Source organism: Ovis aries, chromosome 13 (genome assembly GCF_016772045.2).
Source record: "Ovis aries strain OAR_USU_Benz2616 breed Rambouillet chromosome 13, ARS-UI_Ramb_v3.0, whole genome shotgun sequence".
Taxonomy (NCBI): Eukaryota; Metazoa; Chordata; class Mammalia; order Artiodactyla; family Bovidae; genus Ovis; species Ovis aries.
The window spans coordinates 26,613,099-26,626,699 of NC_056066.1; positions in this window are offsets into that span (position 1 = coordinate 26,613,099).

Genomic DNA, 13,601 nt, shown 5'->3' on the forward strand with positions numbered 1-13,601 from the left:
TCACTGAGTCAACGGACATGAGTTTAAGCAAACTCCAGGAAATAATGAAGGACAGGGAAGACTGGTGTGCTATAATTCATCAGATCACAAAGAGTCAGACACAACTTAGCGACTGAACAACAACCACCACAGCAAATCTTCTGTAGTGCACAAACCTGGAGTGGCTCTCCCCATGGGGAGAACCCGTATTCACCAGGCAGGTCTCCTCCCTCTGGTACTTCCCTATGTGCGTGGTTACTAAGTTAGTCAAGTTGTGTTCAACTCTTTGCGATCCTATGAACTGCCAGGCTCCTCTGTCCAAGGGATTCTCCAGGCAAGAATACTGGAGCAGGTTGCCATGCCCTCCTCCAGAGGATCTTCCCCACCCAGGGATCGAACCCAGATCTCCTGCTTAACAGGTGGATTCTTTTTCACTAGTGCCACACATAACCAAACTTGAGTGCTGCCTGGCTGAGGAGCTTCATTTCAACTGCACAGACACTTTGTAGACACTGTAGCTGAATCGTTTATGTCTAAGTGATTTGGAGAGAAGAAAAGATACATTTTGATTTTGGGGTAGTCCTGGTTGGAGAAGAAGGATCCAGAAGTCCCCAGTAGGAGATGGGCAACTGGGCAGAAACTCTTGGTTTAGTTTATAAATTACTCGTAGGGATGGTCTGAGCCAGAGAGATTCCTGAATTGCCACAAAGTTAATCTGATCCTTGTTGATATATCTCTTTTTGTTTTCCACCTAGGAGTTCCTCTGTTGGTGTCCACTCGAGGATTCAGCTTCACACTTGTTTCAACCAATGGCCTCTAAGGAGGGAGGGCTAGAATTTAGGGGATCTGAAAAAGGGGATCTTGCCCAATTTATTTCTCCTGTGTGGCTATAAATACTCAGTTTATGTAAAACTATAATAATTAAACATCTACAAGTTGCTGACAATGTCCGAGCTAAACAATCAATTCCGCCATTTGCACGTGGCTCCATCAGTAAGTAACACCATCACAGAGGTAGTGGGTTTACTTCTCATTTTCTAGGAAACAGAGCTGCAGAAATTTAAAAATATGCCCAGATCATACAATTTGTCAGGAGCAGAACTGAGATTTGAGCTCCAACCTGACACAGCGTCCAACATAGATAACTTTTGCTGTATTCCATGGAACTGACTCTCCCACTCTCTCCAACTGCCCCTGGCAGTCTGGTAACGTTTATTCATTACAGTTAAAGAAACAGCAAACATCTATGTTACTGTTTTGATGGCACTGAACTTGCTATATGTAGTCATCACTTTCACAGGGTTTTGTCCACTTTCCTTGGTTGAGCTAAACAAAATTCAAAGCAATTCAAAGGAACGTTGGCTACAGTGCACGATTTACGACTTTGCCCAGGTTTCTTAGTTTACAAATTGGAAGCAGCCCTGTACTCTCTCAGAAACTCTTTCAATGTTTGAAAAGAGGTATATATAAAATGCCATTACTTCTATCCCTTTAAATTGTCTAATCACAAGTGAAAATAACCAGGGTGAGCTTTTAGATAGAACAGCCCATTTAGGCCAAGGATAAGACACTTTGGAGCACAAATTAACCCTTTTGATGCTTGGTGTTCCCAAAGACTCTTGGGAATTGGATGTCTTAAATTGTAGAATAATAGTGCCAGTTTCTTAAATTTCCATCTGTATTTCTAGAAACTAATTTGGCTGAAATAAGAACATTTTCATGTGTTTTCCCAGCAGGTGAAAGTTGAATGTCAACTACTTAAATGACTTTCACATTTATATTTGTTATAAAATTATTTTAAATAATTTTAATACTTTAAAAATAATTTTTAAAAAAATGAAAAAATTACTTTTTCATTAACATTTTTTCTTATATATCCTTTTTATTTTCCCACAGTTTCCCACAGTTATTTGATCAAAATGTTTCAGGCTAGTGATGCAAAATAGTTTAAACTGATGGTACAAACATTGGATCAGTTATTAGATTTTTTTTTCCTTTTTATTGGCATAGGCTGTTTGATTTAAAGAAAAAAAAATCTATTACAGTAGTAAAAGAAAAAATGTCCTATAAGCCTGAACTTCATGAATGCCTATGGAAAATTTTCAGAAAAGGTGATCTTCTCCTTTAACTGTGAGAATATAGCTCCTAGTTTATGTGGAATTTAAGAATCAGCTTGCCTGAAAGACTTGCAGAAAAATATCCAGTCTCCTATGCTGCAGGGCCACTTGAACTATAAGGACTAGTATTCATTTGCAAAACAGCCTTGGAATGATCTAAACTGATCTGGCCTAAGAGAGAACTAGCTCTTCAGGATAGCTTATGTGATGTATTTCAATATCAAAACCATACTTCATCTGCTTGTAAACATACATAAAAATATATGTTCATTTAAAAAGTAAACTTCAGGTTTTATCTTGCCACAAGTTCTAAGACCATAGTCTGGGAGAGTAACTCAATTTTCTCCACTTACTCTGGTTTGTACATAATTTTCAGTTATCTAAACTGAAGGTTATTTAATCCTGAGAAGACGTCCCTCCATTACTATAGAGATGTATCTTGGATGTTTACTAATCTTTAAATTCACTCTGCACTTTAATTGGATTCCTTTTTGGAAACCTGCTTTAAATATTACCAACATCTAAATATCTTGTCAGGGGGTAAACACTGCTTTTGTAACCAGAGGATCAGTGGGCTTGATTCCTAATTGCGCTTCCTTACAGAAAGAGGTTGGCATGTTTTAATGCATGGAAGGTACTTAATATCTGTTTTGATGGGTGGAATAGAACCTTTTATATTCTCACAAAGGGACGTTCAACAGCTCAGTTAATCTAGGGTTTGTTCTACAGTCCTGAATCTACAAACTTTGCCAATTTTGAATATCATAAGTAAATAAAAGACTGAAGACATTCTAACTCTCAAACAGTCTGAAGCCAAGAAAAAGAACAAAGAGAAAGGGAGCCAAATGCAAACATAATTACACATCAGTGTTCTCTGTGTACACAGTTATATACCCAGGGCTCCCTGTGTGCTTAACGATATACCCAGTGCTCTTTGTGTTCATAATGACATATCCAGTTTTTGTGTGTGTACACAGTTATACACCCAGAGTTCTTTGTGTTTTGTGTTTGGAATGAAATGGCTGTACAATCCACTAAGGGAAGCTTTGCAGCTCCAAGTTCATCTTTGGCACCATTTATTATTTCTCTTCTTTTAGCCTACCATTTTCAGCTTAGCTGGGAGAGAGAAGCGAGTTTCTGAACAACTTAATTTTATGCTATATTTCTCATCTACGAATCGAAAACTGACAGGCATGACAAGAATGTCTTCACCTATCCACGTTTTTATTCATGTCTTTTAAGAATAGCTCTGCCATGCTTAAACAGTCTCAGCAGCAGTGAGACACACAAAATACACAGCTCTCTCTCTCCCCCCCTTTTATTCAACCACTAGATAATTGAGATAAAAACATTTGAAATTGGAAATGGATGAAAAGAGACAACATATTTTACACTCTGAATTTATATAAATAAAACATTTTATGCTCAACATTCACGAACATAGGTATTCAATTTATACATGTGTCTTCTTTAAGGTTCATCTTTATTACCTGCAATACTAATATCCCTGGACTTCGCAGTCTCTTGAGAAGTTAACTATATTAACACAATAATATTGCTAGACTCTGTAGCAGGTCAAATTTAAACATAGTTCTGGTTAAAAATGGGGTATTGACATGTGTCAATTTCCTCTTCCTACCTACCAAAACCCAAATGAAATTACAGCAAAAAAAAATTTTTTTTTAATCTATTAACTCCTAAAGTAAATATGGAGATGTCTAGCAAGCAACACTTTTACACTAATTTTGGACAAAGCTGGAGGAGTGATGTGTGACTTAGCAAAGCAGGAGAGATTATAAAAATTAAAATTTGAGTCTTCAGAGGTCACTTTGTTCCACAGAAACTCTGAAAGAGTCACCATTTTGAGACACATGAAGAGTAAATTTCCTGTCTCCACCTAGATCTAAAACCCCTCTCCCATTGACAGAAACCCTGAAAAACCCAGTCCTGGCGAAAGCATGTATGTAGTTAAGCAAACAAACAAACTCTCAACATAGATATTTGGGGTTCCCCTCAAGGAGAAGGTTGATGACCTGCTTGGCTCCGCTTCTTTCTTCCCTCCCTCTCTTACTCTCTTTCTTTCTTCCCACAGTATCTAATAAAATGCTTCCAAATGTTTGCATGAATGTAGAATTAAAAATTGGAGTTGAATTTTAGAAAGCTTCATTTACAAGGGCTTGTGTACATGGATCCAGGGAGACAATTTTTAAACTACTGTCTACTCTGTATACTACTTGAACTTCCTTAAAATTTTTCTAGGTCAGGTTCATATTTCAGTTCAGAGAACAGTAAACTGTTCAGGAAGTGGTTTGTTATCAGACGGTGAGGCCCAAACTGGGATAGGCTTTTTGTTCCTATCATTTCCCCCCTAAGTTTCATTCATTTTTCCTCATTTTGTAAGTTCTATTACAACTTTTCTTACACCAGTTTTTACACTGTGTTATTCAGTCATAAGACACTTTTCCTACAAAGAGTAGGAGCCCTGTTACTGTCAGGCCTGTGAGGCCAGCATGTGATTCTGAGGGTCTGCTGTTACTTCTGGCACCCACCTTCCTACATCTGGATCATATCACGTCCTGTGTTAGGCCAATGATGTCTGGAAAACTAAAAAAACAAACAAACAAAAAAGAATTTCTTCCTTTTCTGTGTTTTCAACAAGCCACTGGGCTGAATTGTTCCTGAGTATCTATGTTTCGCCCTCCACCTTTCCTGGCTTGAATCAAGGGGCAGTCCTTCAAGATTCCTGCCTCCTGCGTGAGTTCAGTTGTGCCAAAGTAACCTAAAGTGCCTTGTGCCTTAAGTTTAAGTCTAGAAGTGACTGTTGTTCCTGCTTTCTGGTGATTATGACTTAGACAGATGCAGCAAAATATCTTTATAAAGATGATTTATGTATCTCAGGTTATGTTCTCCAATTACATGATGTTTTGAATTCAAGATGTCCATCAGTATTATCATTTGAGCTTACTGGAAAGGTTAACTATATATTTTGTTCAATTAATTGTTATTTTTATTATAATTACAATGTGTTTGTCTTCTTCCAAATGTATTTGAGATAAATCAGTTGTTGTTGTTCAGTTGCTAAGTCCTGTCCAACTCTTTGGGACCCCCATGGACTGCAACACGCCAAGTTTCCCTGTCCTTCACTATCTTCTAGAGTTTGCTCAAACTCATGTCCATTGAGTTGGTGATGCTATCTAACCATTTCATCCTCTGCCACCCTCTTCTCCTTTTGCCTTCCAGGCAATTTATTTATTGAAATAATTAAAATTAAATATAAGAAAAACAGGACAATTAGGAACAAAAATAGATTGATGTATTAATAACTTGAGGAGAGCTGAGAGGAAATATACAACTAGATGCTTGAGATGGTCTGATTAACACAGTTCATGACTGAATTCAACTTTCAGTTTCCCGGCTGCTAAGTGAAAGAGAAAACATGTCATCTTGCATAGATTATTTTTCCTGACAGATGACTGTATGCATATAAGTCTGCAGAAACATTTTTCCTTAGCTTAAACACAATAGAAAATTTCTCTCTAGCTTTATAGAAGGATTTTTGAGTGAGACAGTAAATGATGTTTTTTTACTAGAATTTAATGAAGTTTTATGAAGAATCCTCTTCATTGACAGTTTAAATAGTTACCATTACTTATTTGTTCCATGCTTACATCTGGATAATAAAAATAACTCAGAGGAATAACATGGGGGTGATTTCCTTCATCTTGACCTATACTTTTTGGTTTTCTGCTCAGGGGGTCAAACATGGAGAACCAGAATTAAATCTGTTAAGTGATACAAATGAGATGAGTAACCAAAGATTGGGCTTTCCAACCTCCTCAGTGTGGGTTCAGCCACAGTCATGGGCAGTAGAATGGAAGAGGACCTAAGGATGAGCAAAGCCAGTCCCCTCATCCACAAATGGAAATGCTGAGGCCAAGAATGATGGGAGCCAGTTGGCCAGGGGGCTGGATGTGTCGCTCCAGCATCTAGACAAGCTCTCTCCCCTCCCAACTCACAGTAGAGGATCATATGCCCTTCATTCACCATCCTCACCTTTCTCTTTCAACCCCTAAGACACAAGCTCAGAAACTGGAATGAAGCTCTGTGTGGTCAATGAATGGGGCTTCTCCAATGGCTCAGCAGTAAAGAATCCACCTGCACTGTAGGAACTGCAAGAGGCGCTGGTTCGATCCCTGGGTGGAAAAGATCCCCTGGAGAAGGAAATGGTAATCGACTCCAATATTCTTTCCTGGAGAATCCCATGGACGGAGGAGCCTGGCAGGCTAGTCTGTAGGGTCGAGAAGAGTAGGATATGAGTGAAGCAACTTATGTCAACAGTCAGTGAAATAGTCAATGAAATCCAAAGTGTGCAATTTGCCTGAAGTTAACACGATGTGTGTCTTTTATAGTCTTCTCATATTCAAAGTTCATGAACTGTGGAACAGTCTCAATGAAATATCTTTTCAATGAAGATGACTTTTATAGTATATAACTAAATCTATTTACATCACTATGCTGTTTATTCTAATTTATCCAGCTTCAATTATCAAAGAAGTGATTGAGAAATTTCAGAATGAGGTGCAAAGGATTCTTTTCTTGCATTTTCCCCTTTTCCTTCTTCTCATCCTCACCTCCTGCCCGATTCCAGGGCACATTTCCTATAAAGCCTGTTCTCTATAGATGAAACCTGTAAAAATGTATCATTACCTCACTGCATCTATTAAACAATTGGAAATTAGCAAGTTCTGACATTAAGATTTATTCTGGATTTTTAGTACATTCTATCTACTTGGAGTATAGCAATGCTTGCTCCTGATGAGAAAGCATGGGAGGGCAATTGTTTAGTTAAAAATATGACACTGAGCAGCTGTCCCTCGAAAGCCCCCAAAATAGAGACAGCTCTGTTTGCTGACACTTCTTTCTTCTTCTCTGCCTTGCTCCTTGGCTCGCCAAGGCACAGATGCAAGGGTTGGTTATTTAAGCCACAGTCCGGAGGGATTATTAAAATTCTCTTGAGCCAAATTTTCCAAAACACGAATGGGTTTCATAAATGTATATTAATCTGTTTAGCTTCAGATAATGAAAACACAGAACTCTGGTAGGAATCAAGTGGCTGGTGAAGCCCAAGCCCCGCCCTCAGGAATGTAACCAAAGGCGCTGAGGTGTTGGAATGTGGCCTTGGTGCTTCATGGGAGGTATTCTGAATGCAGAAGAACAGATCCAAATCCAGGACCTTTTAATCTGGGAAAGGCAGTTAAGTTCTGGTCTCTGTGTCTCCTAAAGGACAAAAGAGAAACACCCTGGGTCATGCCTGCACTTGCGGACCAAGCCTTCCCTAAGACAATTTTAAGGTAAATGCCTTAGCCAGTGGTTGCTGAAGCACAGTGAGCAGTGAGCCATTTGTGTTCTCGGTACCTGACCCCCTGTCTTGGTTAGCAACCTGCTGGGCCCCTGGTGACCACCACATGCATCAGGACAGGGCTGGCCCTTGGTTCCTGAGCATGGACCTAGAGTCTATTCCAGTGGGCTCTGTGCAGAGTCAGCCTAGGCTCTGACCCTGAGAGTAGGTCAAGCTGGGGCTATGTTGTGGCTCATTACTGATGTCAAACGTGTGTGTGTTTCTGTGTTTGAAGAGGAAAGTTTTCCACTGCTCTTATGAAGATGGTGCCAATAAAGACTTTTCTTTTGGACTGCCACCATATTGGAGTATCAAACCCAATGGAGTGGCAAATGACTCTTCTAAGTTCCTCTGGAGAAGGAAATGGCCATGCACTCCAGTACTGCCTGGGAAATCCCATGGACAGAGGAGCCTTGTGGGCTCCTTGGGGTCGAAAAAGAGTTGGACATGACTCAGCAACTAAACAGCAACAACAATAGCCCCAGTGAGTATTAACAATTCATTTAGAGAACTTACTTTGTGTTGCCTAAAGTGTCTGGGAGGGCAAATGGTAGAGTGAAGAATCTGCTTATTGGGGAATCCTAACCAAGCCAGGCTTCAGCAATACGTGAACTTCCTGATGTTCAAGCTGGTTTTAGAAAAGGCAGAGGAACCAGAGATCAAATTGCCAACATCCACTGGATCATGGAAAAAGCAAGAGAGTTCCAGGAAAACATCTATTTCTGCTTTATTGACTATGCCAAAGCCTTTGACTGTGTGGATCACAATCAACTGTGGACAATTCTGAAAGAGATGGGAATACCAGACCACCTGACCTGCCTCTTGAGAAACCTGTATACAGGTCAGGAAGCGACAGTTAGAACTGGACATGGAACAACAGACTGGTTCCAAATAAGAAAAGGAGTATGTCAAGTCGGTATATTGTCATTCTGCTTATTTAACGCACATGCAGAGTATATCATGAGAAACGCTGGGCTGGAAGCAGCACAAGCTGGAATCAAGATCGCAGGGAGAAATATCAATAACTTCAGATATGCAGATGACACCGCCCTTATGGTAGAAAGTGAAGAGGAACTAAAAAGCCTCTTGATGAAAGTGAAAGAGGAGAGTGAAAAAGTAGGCTTAAAGCTCAACATTCAGAAAACTAAGATCATGGCATCCGGTTCCATCACTTCATGGAAAATAGATGGGGAAACAGTGGAAACAGTGAGAGACTTTATTTGGAAGGGGGCTCCAAAATCCCTGCAGATGTTGACTGCAGCCATGAAATTAAAAGATGCTTACTCCTTGGAAGGAAAGTTATGACCAACCTGGATAGCATATTCAAAAGCAGAGACATTACTTTGCCAACAAAGGTCCGTCTAGTCAAGGCTATGGTTTATCCAGTGGTCATGTATGGATATAAGAGTCGGACTTCGAAGAAAGCTGAATGCTGAAGAATTGATGCTTTTGAACTATGGTGTTGGAGAAGACTCTTGAGAGTCCCTTGGACTGCAAGAAGATCCAACCAGTTCATCCTAAAGGAGATCAGTACTGGGTGTTCATTGGAAGGACTGATGCTAAAGCTGAAACTCCAATACTTTGGTCATTTCATGCCAAGAGTTGACTCACTGGAAAAGACTGATGCTGGGAGGGATTGAGGGCAGGAGGAGAAGGGGATGATAGAGGATGAGATGGCTGGATGACATCACCGACTCGATGGGCATGAGTTTGAGTGAACTCCAGGAGTTGGTGATGGACAGGGAGGCCTGGCGTGCTGCGATTCATGGGGTCACAAAGAGTAGGACACGACTGAGCGACTGAACTGAACTGAACTGAATGGTGTGTTTAAACTTGACCTCAGCCCAGCTGGCTGGTGATCTTTAGCAACTGACTCAATCTGCAAGAGCCTATTAAACAGAGAAAGCCATGCACCACAATCGCTGAACCCAGGCTCTAGAGCCCGGTAGCCACAACTACTGTCTTACGAATTTCATAGGGCTCTCCTTTCAAAGTAAACAGATAACCAGATAGAAATGGATTTGAACATATTAAAGCTATAGGAATTTAAAGAATAGATTATCCACACAATGGAATAATCCAGAATATTTTGAAAATACACCAAAATAGAATTTTGGTAGGTTAAACTAATTTATAATAAGATGGATATAAACAGGATAATGTTATAGTAGGTCTATGATTTAGACCCATAAGAATATTTTAAAATACATTTATTTTTGTTGATTTGGAACACAAAATGATGTACTTGTCAGTAAAATACCTAATTCTTATATAATTTCCACAATTTGACCATGTGTAATTACTCATAGGTCTTACAAACTGATTTACACAGGAATTTCTGGTTTGCTACGTCCTTGTTCTCCCCTTTGGTTTATACAAAACATCTGCATTCCATGCACCCTGGTGCATGGACCAGTGGATGATAAGATAGATAAATCTGAGGCTGGATATAAATCCAACTGATCTTCACCTAGGATAACCTCTAGCAGAGAAGCAACCTTTAACCTTCCGGATGATGGCTAGATCCAGTGCACTCCATTTTCCTGGAAATTAATCCAAACTGATCTGTGCACATTCATTTCAGAGAGTTTCTACTAAGGCCATTTCTCAGTTGCTCATGCTGGAATGAAACCAAACCTCTTTACTTTGGGGAATGTTCCATTGGTAAGGTTCAGAGAGGAGAGCTTCAGTTTTCAGACCTCACACCAAGTGATTACACAAATGAGACACGGGCATCCAGCCCTCCCACCCAGCCCTCCAAGCAGGCTGCTCAATTCTGTCATTTGGCTAAGTGCTGACTTCAGATCCCATGTGCAAACTGAAATGAGCCAAGTGTATCTTTGCTGATCCTTTCAGAGTTGCCGCTACAGGTTTTTAATATTTAGGGTCAAATGTGTTTTTTCAAGTGTAACCTGTGTGACTTGGGCCATTTTGTTAATATGATATGTAGTGGAAGTGACAGACAGTCCTGGCAGTAAGGACAGGAAGAGGAGGTGCTGCAGCCACTACTTACCAATTGCCAGACTTCGTGCCAGGAGCTGAACGTAATTACTGATAATCTCAGGGAAGTGTCGCAGACTTATTTTATCATCGTCATCCTATTCCTGAGAAAACCATCAGCTGATATGAGCCTGTATTTCAATCAGCTCCAAATTCTAGACTACTCCTAACTCTTAAAATAGCTAATACAAGATTTCCCTGGTGGCACAGTGGATAAGGATCTGCCTGCCAATGCAGGGGACATGGGTTCGATCCGTGGTCAGGGAAGTCTCCACATGCCTCACGACAACTAAGCTGGGCACCACAATCGTTGAACCCATGCTCTAGAGCCCGGTAGCCACAACTACTGAAGCCCGTGTGCCTGGAGTCTTGTGTTCCAAAGCAAGAGAAGTCATGGCAATGAGAAGCACACACACCACAACTAGAGAGTAGCCCCCACTCACCACAACTAGAGAAAGCCCGAGCAAAGCGAGGAAAACCTAGCACAGCCAAAACATTAAAAAATGTTTTTAAAAAAGAGAGTCAAAAAATATATCTGGCTTCCCTGGATGGAGGCAGGTAATTCTAGAAGCTTGCAGAGACAAGGAAGGATCCTGTTCACATGGGCCTGTGCATCCTTCCTTGTCCTTGTGTGTGATCCAAGACTCTCTCAGGCCATGATTGTGAGTGGCATTAAATAAGAAACTGCACCCCATTGTTCCCTGCAGCACTATTCGCAATGCCCAGGACACGGAAACAACCTAAATGTCCAACAGACAAATGGATAAAGTTGGGGTACATATATACAATGGAATACTACTCAGCCATAAAATAATGAAATACTGCATTTGCAGCAATGTGGATGGACCTAGAGGCGGTCATACATAGTGAAGTCAGAAAGAGAAAAAACAAATATCATATATAATGCATACATGTGGAATTTAGAAAAATGTACAGGTGGGCCTATTGTAAGTCAGGAATAGAGACACAGTCAGAGAGAATGAACACGTGGGCTCAGTGGGAAGGGCAGGGTGGGATAAGCTGGGCAATTAGGATTGACATATATACACTGCCATGTGTGAAATACATAGCTAGCGGGAAACTGCTATAAAGCACAAGGAGCTCAGCCTGGTGCGCTGTGATGACCCAGAGGTTTGGGACGGAGGTCCAAGAGGGAGAGGGTATAGGAATACACATAGCTGATTCACTTCATAGCAGAGCAGAAACTAACACAACATTGTAAAGCAATTATATTCCAATAATAAAAATTTTTTTTAATTAAAAGCTTCTGCACAACAAAGGAAAATATAAGCAAGGTGAAAAGACAGCCTTCTGAATGGGAGAAAATAATAGCAAATGAAGCAACTGACAAACAACTAATCTCAAAAATATACAAGCAGTTCAATTCCCGAAAAATAAACGACCCAATCAAAAAATGGGCCAAAGAACTAAATAGACATTTCTCCAAAGAAGACATACGAATGGCTAACAAACACATGAAAAGATGCTCAACATCACTCATTATAAGAGAAATGCAAATCAAAACCACAATGAGGTACCATTTCACACCAGTCAGAATGGCTGCGATCCAAAAATCTGCAAGCAATAAATGCTGGAGAGGATGTGGGGAAAGGGAACCCTCCTACACTGTTGGTGGGAATGCAAACTAGTACAGCCACTATGGAGAACAGTGTGGAGATTCCTTAAAAAATTGCAAATAGAACTACCTTATGACCCAGCAATCCCACTTCTGGGCATACACACCAAGGAAACCAGAATTGAAAGAGACACATGTACCCCAATGTTCATCGCAGCACTGTTTATAATAGCCAGGACATGGAAACAACCTAGATGTCCATCAGCAGATGAATGGATAAGAAAGCTGTGGTACATATACACAATGGAGTATTACTCAGCCACTAAAAAGAATTCATTTGAATCAGTTCTGATGAGATGGATGAAACTGGAGCCGATTATACAGAGTGAAGTAAGCCAGAAAGAAAAACACCAATACAGTATAATAACACATATATATGGAATTTAGGAAGATGACAATGACGGCCCTGTATGCAAGACAGGAAAAAAGACACAGATGTGTATAATGGACTTTTGGACTCAGAGGGAGAGGGAGAGGGTGGGATGATTTGGGAGAATGGCATTCTAACATGTATGCTATCATGTAAGAATTGAATCGCCAGTCTATGTCTGACGCAGGATGCATCATGCTTGGGGCTGGTGCATGGGGATGACCCAGAGAGATGTTATGGGGAGGGAGGTGGGAGGGGGGTTCATGTTTGGGAACGCATGTAAGAATTAAAGATTTTTAAATTAAAAAAATAAAAAACTAAAAAAAAAAAAAAAGAAAGAAACTAGTCTAGTGGCCGGTGATTTGGTTGAGTCTAACACTCCGGCAAGAATGCTAGAATGTGACAAGCGAGAGGTGCAAAATAAACCTGCCTTCCTCTTCCTGGAGGGGTCAGTAACCCTGCCTCTGTGCGCCTTTTCTCTGGGCTGTGTGTATCTTCCCCAGTGCTGTTCTGTGGTTGTGGAAACCTACCATGCTCCGCAAGTGTCCCCCATCGTGGGAGACCCTAGGCACTGATGGACTTGAGATTAAAAAGATACTAAGGAAAAAAAATGGGAGGAATGGACACGCTAATGAAGAACTGTAAGCAACCAAAAGGTGTTGTTTCTTTGATTCCCTCCTCATTTGGTGCTTCCATGGGAGGACCAGGTAGCCCACCTGCAGTTAAACAATCCAGTGAGAACTTTCACTCACATCTTATCTTGTTTTAAGCGAGTCCATTAACGAGGGTCAGATCTATGTTTAAGTTGCCTGAGCCCAGTTGAAATTTCTTGGAATCTGAATTTCTACCCAGAGGAATTCATTTCTTTTAGGGGAGCATTGTCTTTTCTTTGTGGTCCTTTTTTGAAATGACAATCTGTGCAACATAAAACTTTATTTTTCTAAGAGTCTTATGAAAAATAAATTTAGCATTTCACTCTCTCCCAGATTTTGCCTTTCTCTCACTTTCTGAATTCCTGTGAGTGCTTCATCTTGGTCTCAGTTTTGTTTCAATTTCCAAAATCAAGTTTTAACTCTTATATGTCAAATCTCTCAAAGTGAA